Source organism: Pongo pygmaeus, chromosome 9 (genome assembly GCF_028885625.2).
Source record: "Pongo pygmaeus isolate AG05252 chromosome 9, NHGRI_mPonPyg2-v2.0_pri, whole genome shotgun sequence".
Taxonomy (NCBI): Eukaryota; Metazoa; Chordata; class Mammalia; order Primates; family Hominidae; genus Pongo; species Pongo pygmaeus.
The window spans coordinates 51,897,436-51,910,016 of NC_072382.2; positions in this window are offsets into that span (position 1 = coordinate 51,897,436).

Here is a 12,581-nt window from a genome sequence, read left to right on the forward strand (position 1 = left end):
ATAGAACAGTTTTGAAAAACTCTTTTCATAGAATCTGCAAGTTGACATTTGGAACGCTTTGAGTCCTAAGCTGGAAAAGGAGATATCTTCACATAAAAGCTGGATAGAAGCATTCTCAGAAACCACTTTGTGACGTGCGCATTCAACTCACAGAGTTGAAGCTTCCCTTTGATATAACTGTTTTGAAACACTCTTTTAGTAGGATCTTCAAGTGGATATTTGGAGTGATATGAGGCCAACGCTGGAAAAGGAAATATCTTCACATAAAAACTAGATGGAAGCATTCTCAGAAACTTCCCTGCGCTTTTTGCATTCAAGTCACAGAGAGGAAACTTCCTTTTGAAAGCACAGATTTGAAACACTTTTTGTACAGTTTGCTAGGGGATGTATGGAGCGATTTGAGGCCTATGCTGGAAAACGAAATATCTTCCCATAAAAATTAGACAGAAGCATTCTCAGAAACTTCTTTGTGCTGTGTGCATTCAACTTACAGAGCTGAAACTGCCTTTTGAGAGAGAAGCTTGGAAACAGCCTTTATGTAAAATCTGCAAGTGGATATTTGGAGCGATTTGAGACCTCTGCTGCAAAAAGAAATATCTCCAACTAAACCCTAGACAGAAGCATTCTGAGAAACTTCTTTGTCATTTGCGGATTGAACTCACAGAGTTGAACTTTCCTTTTCATAGAGCAGTTCTGCAATACTCTTGTTGTGGGAACTGCAAGTGGATATTTGGTGCGATTGCTTCACCTAGTGAAAAAGGAAATACATTTAGATGAAAACTAGATAGAACCATTCTCAGAAACTTCTTTGTGATGTGTGCATTCTACTCATGGAGTTGAACCTTCCTTTTGAGAGAACAGTTTTGAAACCCTCTTTTTGTGGAGTCTGAAAGAGGATATTTGGAGGGCTTTGTGGCCTATGCTGGAAAGGGAAACATCTTCACATAAAAACTAGATAGAAGCATTCTCAGAAACTTCTTTGTGATGTGCGCATTCAACTCACAGAGTTGAAGCTTCCTTTCGATATAACTGTGTTGAAACACTCTTTCAGTAGGATCTGCAAGTGGATATTGGGAGTGCTAAGAGGCCAACACTGGAAAAGGAAATATCTTCACATAAAAACGAGTCGAAAACATTCTCAGAAACTTCTGTGTGATGAGTGCATTCAACTCCCACACTTGAACTTTCCTTTTGATAGAACAGTTTTGAAACACTCCTTTTGCAGGATTTGCAACCGTTTATTTGGAGCGCTTTGAGGCCTATGTTGGAAAAGGAAATATCTTCACATAAAAACTAGACAGAAGCATTCTCAGAAACTTGTTTGTGATGAGTGCATTCAACTCACAGACTTTAACATTCCTTTTGAAAGAGCAGTTTTGAAAACACTCTTTTAGTAGAATCTGCAAGTGGATATTTTGAGCGTTTTGAGGCCTTTGCTGGGAAATGAAATATCTTCACCTGAAAAGTAGATAGAAGCATTCTCAGAAACTTCTTTGTGATGTGCGCATTCAACTCACAGAGTTGTAGCTTCCTTTTGATACAGCTGTTTTGAAACACACTTTCAGTAGAATCTGCAAGTGGACATTTGGAGTGTTAAGAGGCCAACACTGGAAAAGGAAATATCTTCACATGAAAACTAGACGGAAGCATTCTCAGAAACTCCCTGTGCTTTATGCATTCATGTCACAGAGAGGTACCTTCCTTTTGAAAGCACAGTTTTGAAATCCTCTTTTTGTAGAATTTGCTAGTGGATGTTTGGAGCGATTTGAGGCCTATGCTGGAAATCGAAATATCTTCCCATAAAAACTAGACAGAAGCATTCTCAGAAACTTCTTTGTGATGAGTGTAATCAACTCACAGACTTGAACCTTCATTTTGAAAGAGCAATTTTGAAACACTCTTTTTGTAGGATCTGCAAGTGGATCTTTGGAACATTTTGTGGGCTTTGCTGGGAAATGAAATATCTTCACCTGAAAACTACACAGAAGCATTTTCAGAGACTTCTTTGTGATGTGTGCATTCAACTCACAGAGTTGAACCTGACTTTTGATAGAGCAGTTTTGAAACAGCCTTTTTGTAAATCTGCAAGTGGATATTTGGAGCGATTTCAGGCCTATGCTGCAAAAGGAAATGTCTTCACAGAAACCCTAGACAGAAGCATTCTCAAGAACTTCTGTTTGATGAGTGCTTTCAACTCATGGACTTGAACCTTCCTTTTGATAGAATAGCTTTGAAACACTCCTTTTGTAGAATCTGCAAGTGTTTATTTGGAGCGCTTTGAGGCCTAGGATGGAAAAGCAAATATCTGCACATTAAAAACTGGACAGAAGCATTCTCAGAAACTTCTGTGTGATGAGTGCATTCAACTCACACACTTGAACTTTCCTTTTGATAGAGCAGTTTTGAAAGACTCTTTTAGTAACACCTGTAAGTGGATATTTGGAGGGCATTTATGCCAATGCTGGAAAACGAAATATCATCACAGAAAAACTAGGCAGAAGCATTCTCAGAAACTTCTTCATGATGAGTGCATTCAACTCACAGAGTTGAACCTTCCTTTTGATAGAAGAGTTTGGAAACACTCCTTTTGTAGGATCTGCAACTGTTTATTTGGAGCGCTTTGAGGCCTATGTTGGAAAAGGAAATATCTTCGCCTAAAAACTAGAGAGAAGCATTCTCAGAAACTTCCCTGTGCTTTCTGCATTCAGCTCACATAGCTGAACCTTCCTTTTGATAGAACAGTTTTGAAAAACTCTTTTCATAGAATCTGCAAGTTGACATTTGGAACGCTTTGAGTCCTAAGCTGGAAAAGGAGATATCTTCACATAAAAGCTGGATAGAAGCATTCTCAGAAACCACTTTGTGACGTGCGCATTCAACTCACAGAGTTGAAGCTTCCCTTTGATATAACTGTTTTGAAACCCTCTTTTAGTAGGATCTTCAAGTGGATATTTGGAGTGATATGAGGCCAACGCTGGAAAAGGAAATATCTTCACATAAAAACTAGATGGAAGCATTCTCAGAAACTTCCCTGCGCTTTTTGCATTCAAGTCACAGAGAGGAAACTTCCTTTTGAAAGCACAGATTTGAAACACTTTTTGTACAGTTTGCTAGGGGATGTATGGAGCGATTTGAGGCCTATGCTGGAAAACGAAATATCTTCCCATAAAAATTAGACAGAAGCATTCTCAGAAACTTCTTTGTGCTGTGTGCATTCAACTTACAGAGCTGAAACTGCCTTTTGAGAGAGAAGCTTGGAAACAGCCTTTATGTAAAATCTGCAAGTGGATATTTGGAGCGATTTGAGACCTCTGCTGCAAAAAGAAATATCTCCAACTAAACCCTAGACAGAAGCATTCTGAGAAACTTCTTTGTCATTTGCGGATTGAACTCACAGAGTTGAACTTTCCTTTTCATAGAGCAGTTCTGCAATACTCTTGTTGTGGGAACTGCAAGTGGATATTTGGTGCGATTGCTTCATCTAGTGAAAAAGGAAATACATTTAGATGAAAACTAGATAGAACCATTCTCAGAAACTTCTTTGTGATGTGTGCATTCTACTCATGGAGTTGAACCTTCCTTTTGAGAGAACAGTTTTGAAACCCTCTTTTTGTGGAGTCTGAAAGAGGATATTTGGAGGGCTTTGTGGCCTATGCTGGAAAGGGAAACATCTTCACATAAAAACTAGATAGAAGCATTCTCAGAAACTTCTTTGTGATGTGCGCATTCAACTCACAGAGTTGAAGCTTCCTTTCGATATAACTGTGTTGAAACACTCTTTCAGTAGGATCTGCAAGTGGATATTGGGAGTGCTAAGAGGCCAACACTGGAAAAGGAAATATCTTCACATAAAAACGAGTCGAAAACATTCTCAGAAACTTCTGTGTGATGAGTGCATTCAACTCCCACACTTGAACTTTCCTTTTGATAGAACAGTTTTGAAACACTCCTTTTGCAGGATTTGCAACCGTTTATTTGGAGCGCTTTGAGGCCTATGTTGGAAAAGGAAATATCTTCACATAAAAACTAGACAGAAGCATTCTCAGAAACTTGTTTGTGATGAGTGCATTCAACTCACAGACTTGAACATTCCTTTTGAAAGAGCAGTTTTGAAAACACTCTTTTAGTAGAATCTGCAAGTGGATATTTTGAGCGTTTTGAGGCCTTTGCTGGGAAATGAAATATCTTCACCTGAAAAGTAGATAGAAGCATTCTCAGAAACTTCTTTGTGATGTGCGCATTCAACTCACAGAGTTGTAGCTTCCTTTTGATACAGCTGTTTTGAAACACACTTTCAGTAGAATCTGCAAGTGGACATTTGGAGTGTTAAGAGGCCAACACTGGAAAAGGAAATATCTTCACATGAAAACTAGACGGAAGCATTCTCAGAAACTCCCTGTGCTTTATGCATTCATGTCACAGAGAGGTACCTTCCTTTTGAAAGCACAGTTTTGAAATCCTCTTTTTGTAGAATTTGCTAGTGGATGTTTGGAGCGATTTGAGGCCTATGCTGGAAATCGAAATATCTTCCCATAAAAACTAGACAGAAGCATTCTCAGAAACTTCTTTGTGATGAGTGTAATCAACTCACAGACTTGAACCTTCATTTTGAAAGAGCAATTTTGAAACACTCTTTTTGTAGGATCTGCAAGTGGATCTTTGGAACATTTTGTGGGCTTTGCTGGGAAATGAAATATCTTCACCTGAAAACTACACAGAAGCATTTTCAGAGACTTCTTTGTGATGTGTGCATTCAACTCACAGAGTTGAACCTGACTTTTGATAGAGCAGTTTTGAAACAGCCTTTTTGTAAATCTGCAAGTGGATATTTGGAGCGATTTCAGGCCTATGCTGCAAAAGGAAATGTCTTCACAGAAACCCTAGACAGAAGCATTCTCAAGAACTTCTGTTTGATGAGTGCTTTCAACTCATGGACTTGAACCTTCCTTTTGATAGAATAGCTTTGAAACACTCCTTTTGTAGAATCTGCAAGTGTTTATTTGGAGCGCTTTGAGGCCTAGGATGGAACAGCAAATGTCTTCACATTAAAAACTGGACAGAAGCATTCTCAGAAACTTCTGTGTGATGAGTGCATTCAACTCACACACTTGAACTTTCCTTTTGATAGAGCAGTTTTGAAAGACTCTTTTAGTAACACCTGTAAGTGGATATTTGGAGTGAATTTATGCCAATGCTGGAAAACGAAATATCGTCACAGAAAAACTAGGCAGAAGCATTCTCAGAAACTTCTTCATGATGAGTGCATTCAACTCACAGAGTTGAACCTTCCTTTTGATAGAAGAGTTTGGAAACACTCCTTTTGTAGGATCTGCGACTGTTTATTTGGAGCGCTTTGAGGCCGATGTTGGAAAAGGAATTATCTTCGCATATAAACTAGAGAGAAGCATTCTCAGAAACTTCCCTGTGCTTTCTGCATTCAGCTCACATAGCTGAACCTTCCTTTTGATAGAACAGTTTTGAAAACCTCTTTTCATAGAATCTGCAAGTTGACATTTGGAACGCTTTGAGTCCTAAGCTGGAAAAGGAAATATCTTCACATAAAAGCTGGATAGAAGCATTCTCAGAAACTTCTTTGTGACGTGCGCATTCAACTCACAGAGTCGAAGCTTCCTTTTGATATAACTGTTTTGAAACACTCTTTTAGTAGGATCTTCAAGTGGATATTTGGAGTGATATGAGGCCAACGCTGGAAAAGGAAATATCTTCACATAAAAACTAGGTGGAAGCATTCTCAGAAACTTCCCTGCACTTTTGCATTCAAGTCACAGAGAGGAAACTTCGTTTTGAAAGCACAGATTTGAAACACTTTTTGTACAATTTGCTAGGGGATGTATGGAGCGATTTGAGGCCTAAGCTGGAAAACGAAATATCTTCCCATAAAAATTAGACAGAAGCATTCTCAGAAACTTCTTTGTGCTGTGTGCATTCAACTTACAGAGCTGCAACTGCTTTTTGAGAGAGAAGCTTGGAAACAGCCTTTATGTAAAATCTGCTATTGGATATTTGGAGCGATTTGAGACCTATGCTGCAAAAAGAAATGTCTTCAACTAAACCCTAGACAGAAGCATTCTGAGAAACTACTTTGTCATTTGCGGATTGAAATCACAGAGTTGAACTTTCCTTTTCATAGAGCAGTTCTGCAATACTCTTGTTCTGGGAACTGCAAGTGGATATTTGGTGCGATTGCTTCATCTAGTGATAAAGGAAATACATTCAGATGAAAACTAGATAGAACCATTCTCAGAAACTTCTTTGTGATGTGTGCATTCTACTCATGGAGTTGAACCTTCCTTTTGATAGAACAGTTTTGAAACCCTCTTTTTGTGGAGTCTGCAAGAGGGTATTTGGAGTGCTTTGTAGCCTATGCTCAAAGGGAAACATCTTCACATAAAAACTAGATAGAAGCATTCTCAGAAACTTCTTTGTGATGTGCGCATTCAACTCACAGAGTTGAAGCTTCCTTTCGATATAACTGTGTTGAAACACTCTTTCAGTAGGATCTGCAAGTGGATATTGGGAGTGCTTAGAGGCCAACACTGGAAAAGGAAATATCTTCACATAAAAACGAGACAAAAACATTCTCAGAAACTTCTGTGTGATGAGTGCATTCAACTCCCACACTTGAACTTTCCTTTTGATGAAGCAGTTTTGAAACACTCTTTTAGTAGCATCTGTAAGTCGATATTTGGAGGGCTTTTATGCCAATGCTGGAAAACGAAATATCATCACAGCAAAACTAGGCAGAAGCATTCTCATAAACTTCTTCGTGATGAGTGCATTCTACTCACAGAGTTGAACGTTCCTTTTGATAGAACAGTTTTGAAGCACTACTTTTGTAGCATCTGCAACTGTTTATTAGGAGTGCTTTGAGGCCTATGTTGGAAAAGGAAATATCTTCACATAAAAACTAGACAGAAGCATTCTCAGAGACTTCCCTGTGCTTTCTGTATTCAACCCACATAGTTGAACTTCTTTTTGATAGAACAGTTTTGAAAATCTCTTTTCATAGAATCTGCAAGTCAACATTTGGAACGCTTCGAGGCCTATGCTGGAAAAGGAAATATCTTCACATAAAAACTAGATAGAAGCATTCTCGGAAACTCCTTTCTGATGTGCAGATTCAACTCACAGTGCTGAAGCTTCCTTTTGATATAGCTGTTTTGAAACACTCTTTTAGTAGAATCTTCAAGTGGATATTTGGAGTGTTAAGGGGCCAACATTGGAAAAGGAAATATCTTCCCATAAAAACTAGACGGAAGCATTCTCAGAAACTTCCCTGTGCCTTATGCATTCAAGTCACAGAGAGGAACCTTCCTTTGGAACGTGCAGTTTTGAAACACTCTTTTTGTAGAATTTGCTAGGGGATGTTTGGAGAGATTTGAGGCCTATGCTGGAAAACGAAATAACTTCCCATAAAATCTAGACAGAGGCATTCTTAGAAAATCCTTTGTGCTGTGTGCATTCAACTCAGAAGGTTGAACCTGCCTTTTGATAGAGTAGATTGGAGACAGCCATTTTGTAAAATCTGCAAATGGATATTTGGAGCGATTTGAGACCTATGCTGCAAAAAGAATTATCTCCACATAAACCCTAGACAGAAGCATTCTCAGAATCTCCTTTGTCATTTGGGGATTGAACTCACAGAGTTGAACCTTCCTTTCCATAGAGCAGTTCTGCAACACTCTTGTTGCGGAGACTGCATGTGGATATTTGGTGCGATTGTGGCATCTAGTGGAAAGGGAAATACATTCAGATGAAAATTAGATATAATCGTTCTGAGAAACTTCTTTGTGATGTGTGCATTCTACTCACAGAGTTGAACCTTCCTTTTGATAGAACGGTTTTGAAACACTCTTTTTGTGGAGCTTGCAAGTGGATATTTGGAGCCCTTTGGAGCCTATGAAGGAAAAGGAAACATCTTCACCTAAGAACTAGACAGAAGCATTTTCAGAAACTTCTTTGTGATGTGCACATTCAACTCACAGAGTTGAAGCTTTCTTTTGATATAGCTGTTTTGAAACACTGTTTCTGTAGAATCTGCACGTGGATACTTGGAGTGCTAGGAGGCCAACTCTGGAAAAGGAAATATTTTCACATAAAAACTAGACAGAAGCATTCACAGAAACTTCCCTGTGCTTTCTGCATTCAACCCACATAGTTGAACCTTCCTTTTGATAGAACAGTTTTGAAAATCTCTTTTCGTAAAATATGCAAGTCGACATTTGGAACGCTTTGAGGCCTATGTTGGAAAAGGAAATATCTTCACATAAAAACGAGACAAAAACATTCTCAGAAACTTCTGTGTGATGAGTGCATTCAACTCCCACACTTGAACTTTCCTTTTGATAGAACAGTTTTGAAACACTCCTTTTGCAGGATTTGCAACCGTTTATTTGGAGGGCTTTGAGGCCTATGTTGGAAAAGGAAATATCTTCACATAAAAACTAGACAGAAGCATTCTCAGAAACTTCTTTGTGATGAGTGCATTCAACTCACAGACTTTAACATTCCTTTTGAAAGAGCAGTTTTGAAAACACTCTTTTAGTAGAATCTGCAAGTGGATATTTTGAGCGTTTTGAGGCTTTTGCTGGGAAATGAAATATCTTCACCTGAAAAGTAGATAGAAGCATTCTCAGAAACTTCTTTGTGATATGCGCATTCAACTCACAGAGTTGTAGCTTCCTTTTGATACAGCTGTTTTGAAACACACTTTCAGTAGAATCTGCAAGTGGACATTTGGAGTGTTAAGAGGCCAACACTGGAAAAGGAAATAACTTCACATGAAAACTAGACGGAAGCATTCTCAGAAACTCCCTGTGCTTTATGCATTCATGTCACAGAGAGGTACATTCCTTTTGAAAGCACAGTTTGGAAATCCTCTTTTTGTAGAATTTGCTAGTGGATGTTTGGAGCGATTTGAGGCCTATGCTGGAAATCGAAATATCTTCCCATAAAAACTAGACAGAAGCATTCTCATAAACTTCTTTGTGATGAGTGTAATCAACTCACAGACTTGAACCTTCATTTTGAAAGAGCAATTTTGAAACACTCTTTTTGTAGAATCTGCAAGTGGATCTTTGGAACATTTTGTGGGCTTTGCTGGGAAATGAAATATCTTCACCTGAAAACTACACAGAAGCATTTTCAGAGACTTCTTTGTGATGTGTGCATTCAACTCACAGAGTTGAACCTGACTTTTGATAGAGCAGTTTTGAAACAGCCTTTTTGTAAATCTGCAAGTGGATATTTGGAGCGATTTCAGGCCTATGCTGCAAAAGGAAATGTCTTCACAGAAACCCTAGACAGAAGCATTCTCAAGAACTTCTGTTTGATGAGTGCTTTCAACTCATGGACTTGAACCTTCCTTTTGTTAGAATAGCTTTGAAACACTCCTTTTGTAGAATCTGCAAGTGTTTATTTGGAGCGCTTTGAGGCCTAGGATGGAAAAGCAAATATCTGCACATTAAAAACTGGACAGAAGCATTCTCAGAAACCTCTGTGTGATGAGTGCATTCAACTCACACACTTGAACTTTCCTTTTGATAGAGCAGTTTTGAAAGACTCTTTTAGTAACACCTGTAAGTGGATATTTGGAGGGCATTTATGCCAATGCTGGAAAACGAAATATCATCACAGAAAAACTAGGCAGAAGCATTCTCAGAAACTTCTTCATGATGAGTGCATTCAACTCACAGAGTTGAACCTTCCTTTTGATAGAAGAGTTTGGAAACACTCCTTTTGTAGGATCTGCAACTGTTTATTTGGAGCGCTTTGAGGCCTATGTTGGAAAAGGAAATATCTTCGCATAAAAACTAGAGAGAAGCATTCTCAGAAACTTCCCTGTGCTTTCTGCATTCAGCTCACATAGCTGAACCTTCCTTTTGATAGAACAGTTTTGAAAAACTCTTTTCATAGAATCTGCAAGTTGACATTTGGAACGCTTTGAGTCCTAAGCTGGAAAAGGAAATATCTTCACATAAAAGCTGGATAGAAGCATTCTCAGAAACTTCTTTGTGACGTGCGCATTCAACTCACAGAGTTGAAGCTTCCCTTTGATATAACTGTTTTGAAACACTCTTTTAGTAGGATCTTCAAGTGGATATTTGGAGTGATATGAGGCCAACGCTGGAAAGGGAAATATCTTCACATAAAAACTAGATGGAAGCATTCTCAGAAACTTCCCTGCGCTTTTTGCATTCAAGTCACAGAGAGGAAACTTCCTTTTGAAAGAACAGATTTGAAACACTTTTTGTACAGTTTGCTAGGGGATGTATGGAGCGATTTGAGGCCTATGCTGGAAAACGAAATATCTTCCCATAAAAATTAGACAGAAGCATTCTCAGAAACTTCTTTGTGCTGTGTGCATTCAACTTACGGAGCTGAAACTGCCTTTTGAGAGAGAAGCTTGGAAACAGCCTTTATGTAAAATCTGCAAGTGGATATTTGGAGCGATTTGAGACCTCTGCTGCAAAAAGAAATATCTCCAACTAAACCCTAGACAGAAGCATTCTGAGAAACTTCTTTGTCATTTGCGGATTGAACTCACAGAGTTGAACTTTCCTTTTCATAGAGCAGTTCTGCAATACTCTTGTTGTGGGAACTGCAAGTGGATATTTGGTGCGATTGCTTCATCCAGTGAAAAAGGAAATACATTTAGATGAAAACTAGATAGAACCATTCTCAGAAACTTCTTTGTGATGTGTGCATTCTACTCATGGAGTTGAACCTTCCTTTTGAGAGAACAGTTTTGAAACCCTCTTTTTGTGGAGTCTGAAAGAGGATATTTGGAGGGCTTTGTGGCCTATGCTGGAAAGGGAAACATCTTCACATAAAAACTAGATAGAAGCATTCTCAGAAACTTCTTTGTGATGTGCGCATTCAACTCACAGAGTTGAAGCTTCCTTTCGATATAACTGTGTTGAAACACTCTTTCAGTAGGATCTGCAAGTGGATATTGGGAGTGCTAAGAGGCCAACACTGGAAAAGGAAATATCTTCACATAAAAACGAGTCGAAAACATTCTCAGAAACTTCTGTGTGATGAGTGCATTCAACTCCCACACTTGAACTTTCCTTTTGATAGAACAGTTTTGAAACACTCCTTTTGCAGGATTTGCAACCGTTTATTTGGAGCGCTTTGAGGCCTATGTTGGAAAAGGAAATATCTTCACATAAAAACTAGACAGAAGCATTCTCAGAAACTTGTTTGTGATGAGTGCATTCAACTCACAGACTTTAACATTCCTTTTGAAAGAGCAGTTTTGAAAACACTCTTTTAGTAGAATCTGCAAGTGGATATTTTGAGCGTTTTGAGGCCTTTGCTGGGAAATGAAATATCTTCACCTGAAAAGTAGATAGAAGCATTCTCAGAAACTTCTTTGTGATGTGCGCATTCAACTCACAGAGTTGTAGCTTCCTTTTGATACAGCTGTTTTGAAACACACTTTCAGTAGAATCTGCAAGTGGACATTTGGAGTGTTAAGAGGCCAACACTGGAAAAGGAAATATCTTCACATGAAAACTAGACGGAAGCATTCTCAGAAACTCCCTGTGCTTTATGCATTCATGTCACAGAGAGGTACCTTCCTTTTGAAAGCACAGTTTTGAAATCCTCTTTTTGTAGAATTTGCTAGTGGATGTTTGGAGCGATTTGAGGCCTATGCTGGAAATCGAAATATCTTCCCATAAAAACTAGACAGAAGCATTCTCAGAAACTTCTTTGTGATGAGTGTAATCAACTCACAGACTTGAACCTTCATTTTGAAAGAGCAATTTTGAAACACTCTTTTTGTAGAATCTGCAAGTGGATCTTTGGAACATTTTGTGGGCTTTGCTGGGAAATGAAATATCTTCACCTGAAAACTACACAGAAGCATTTTCAGAGACTTCTTTGTGATGTGTGCATTCAACTCACAGAGTTGAACCTGACTTTTGATAGAGCAGTTTTGAAACAGCCTTTTTGTAAATCTGCAAGTGGATATTTGGAGCGATTTCAGGCCTATGCTGCAAAAGGAAATGTCTTCACAGAAACCCTAGACAGAAGCATTCTCAAGAACTTCTGTTAGATGAGTGCTTTCAACTCATGGACTTGAACCTTCCTTTTGATAGAATAGCTTTGAAACACTCCTTTTGTAGAATCTGCAAGTGTTTATTTGGAGCGCTTTGAGGCCTAGGATGGAAAAGCAAATATCTGCACATTAAAAACTGGACAGAAGCATTCTCAGAAACTTCTGTGTGATGAGTGCATTCAACTCACACACTTGAACTTTCCTTTTGATAGAGCAGTTTTGAAAGACTCTTTTAGTAACACCTGTAAGTGGATATTTGGAGGGCATTTATGCCAATGCTGGAAAACGAAATATCATCACAGAAAAACTAGGCAGAAGCATTCTCAGAAACTTCTTCATGATGAGTGCATTCAACTCACAGAGTTGAACCTTCCTTTTGATAGAAGAGTTTGGAAACACTCCTTTTGTAGGATCTGCAACTGTTTATTTGGAGCGCTTTGAGGCCTATGTTGGAAAAGGAAATATCTTCGCATAAAAACTAGAGAGAAGCATT